The following is a 2,750-nucleotide window of genomic DNA, read 5'->3' as shown; positions in this document are numbered from 1 at the left end:
GCTTTCCCTTCTACTCAAGAAAGAACAATGACTATAATAGTGACATTCTTTCCAGAGAGAATCTTAAATATTCTAAAAAAATGTTTATTCATTAAATCATTCACATAGGTTTTTTTTTTTGTTAACATTTATTTATTTTTGAGAGACAGCATGAGCAGGGGAAGGGCAGAGAGAGAAGGAGACACAGAATCCGAAGCAGACTCCAGACTCTGAGCTGTCAGCACAGAGCCGGACATGGGGCTCAAACTCACAAACCGTGAGGTCATGACCTGAGCCTAAGTCAGCTGCTTAACCAACTGAGCCACCCAGGTGCCCCTTTTCACATATTTTCATAATTTAAGCCATTTCTAGCCACATCTCCAATCAGATCATGACTATGGTCACTCATATTCCCATTGAGAAGTGTTGCTTTGTGAAGCCAATTTGTTTAAGCCTTTGCACCATCATATGTGGTAGGTACTAATTTTATCTGTGAGAAATCTGAAGCTCAGAGAAGTTAAGTAACTTCCCCAAAGTCCTACTGGCTACTGAAGGACAAGTCAGTTTTCTAACTATGATGTCACTGACTCTAAAGCACATGAACTTTCTCCCTGCGCTATGGTGCTTTCTTCAAGATTTGAGTCCTGGTCCTCCCCTTAAATGCTGCCGCTGTAGCTCTGACTGGCCCTGGGGGCGGGGCTGTACGGGAAAGTGCCAAATCCTCTGAGTGAAGTGAGAATTCTGCTAGAGAGGAAATGGCTGCCTCTTCCTCCTGGAGTCAGTGGAATTTCTGACACTCGAAGTGGTTTCAGGGTCTCTGACCTTGCCCCTCCACGGAAAGCCCTTTTCACCTACCCCAGAGTTGCTGGAGAGACATTAGAAGATGATTCTGAGAGATTCCCCTGCAAATCTGTTTTCTGTTATCAAGTGGAATCTATGCTTAAACAGGTGAAAGATGATCAGCAAGTTGCTCTGATTGAGAAATTAGCTGGTTCCGTAGAAGAGCTGGAGGCAGATGCCTGGCCGTTTAAACCCATTGAGCAGCTACTGCGGTTCACACCCTCTTCAGGTTGATCTTGCCCCGATGGCCACCTCTGGTGCCTAGCAAGTGCAGGCCGGGGAGGGACTTCTCTTACAGCTTACACAGCCACCCAGGGAGTCACAGCTCCATTGTGGAATTTTTTAATTTACATCCATGCTTGGTTTCTCTGTATCTATCCACAAGCAACAAATACTTAAATATGTGATCTTGCAGGGGAAATTTTTGTTTATTTGTTTAAAAAAGTATGGAGAATCAGATTAATACAACTGGCATCAGAGAACGTGGAAGTTCAGGTTTAAGAGATATTTATAAAACTTTACAAGCCAGGTAGGACACATGGCCGACTGAATGAGTCTCTCCTCTCACTCATGTGGTGCCTGGAATCCTCACTGGTCAAATCCAAGATCAGGATCCGGAGTCACAAAACACAACATTTCTGACACACAACAGTTTCTTGCAGATGAATGTGATTTCAACTCAGGACCTGTCCAAGTGAGGAATTTTTAAATGTTTGGGTTTTTTTCTATTTTTAGACATCTAATTTTATAGATTCTTTTTCCAAAATCTTCTAGATACACGCCAAATGCTGGCAAAAAGAATTACTTTTTGAATGTTGAAGCACTTGTAAAAATAAATCTGTGAGCAAAATTCTTGTTTATCTTGGTGGGCTCAAGCAATTCTGTAGCAAATAAATCCTTTGAAAGAGTTGAAAAAAAAAAGAATTGAGTCTCGTCTCAAATACATCCTTCTGTTATAAACCAGTGTTTCGTAACATGCAGCGTTAGGTGGGTGATTCCCTGCTTAGTTGGAGTAAGAAACTGCGCATAGTGCAGAATGCCTGACACCTAGAGAAATGTAGCTTCTACCCTGTCCTGTCTACTATATTTCATCCTTCTTAGAACTTTTTAAAATTACCTTTTCAATTTAAAATGTATATTAAAGCAAATGCATGTGTTCTCTCGTTCTTTCATAAACAGTAGTGTAATATACTACTATGTGTTTTTCCCCGCTTTGCTTTTTCACTTAGCCATGCTTTCTGGAAATGACTCCAAGGACATGCATAGACATACTCTCTATTCCTTTCACAACTCCATAGCACCCTACTCAATGCATGTATTATAGTTCACTTAGCCAGCTCCGTTGGATTGATATTTGGGTTATTTTTGGTCTTACTTTTTTATAAACACTATTCCAAAGAATAGATAGCCTTATGTATCATTGTGCTTTTTTCTATACATCTTTTTTGTCATGCATCTTTAGGACAGATTTATAGAAGTAGTTAATATTGCTAAGAAGGAAAATGCACGTATAATTTGGCTACATGTTGTTAAATTCTACTCTGTAATAGTTGTATTATTAATTTACAAACCCACTCAGCAATTCAAGGACACCTTTCCTTCACGGTGTTGCTACCAACAATATTCAGCAAATTTGAATTTTTATCAAACTGATAAGTGAGAAAAAGATATAACAGTGTAGTTTTAATTTGTGTTTTTCTTACTATGAATAATTTTGGATATTTTCTGAAAAATGGGTAATTTTGGGTACTTAACCCAAATATGGTTAAAAACTATTTGTATCTTTTTTTGTGTGTAGTCTTTGTTCATTTCCATTGGGGTTTTTTTTGTTTGTTTCTAAGAGCTCTTTATTTTTAAGTATATCAACTTTTTTTCTGTGATAGACATTACAAATATTTTTCTCAGTTTGTCATTTGTCCTTTAGCATTTTG

The 2,750-nt window shown here is 38.5% G+C and overlaps 1 pseudogene; it reads left to right on the top strand.

Moving 5' to 3' along the window:
* The first annotated feature begins 734 nt into the window (after positions 1-734).
* Positions 735-1,053, top strand: LOC115306725 (annotated as a pseudogene).
* Positions 1,054-2,750: the final 1,697 nt, after the last annotated feature.

Source organism: Suricata suricatta, chromosome 2, assembly GCF_006229205.1.
Source record: "Suricata suricatta isolate VVHF042 chromosome 2, meerkat_22Aug2017_6uvM2_HiC, whole genome shotgun sequence".
Lineage (NCBI taxonomy): Eukaryota > Metazoa > Chordata > Mammalia > Carnivora > Herpestidae > Suricata > Suricata suricatta.
This window is presented reverse-complemented; position numbering and strand designations above follow the sequence as displayed.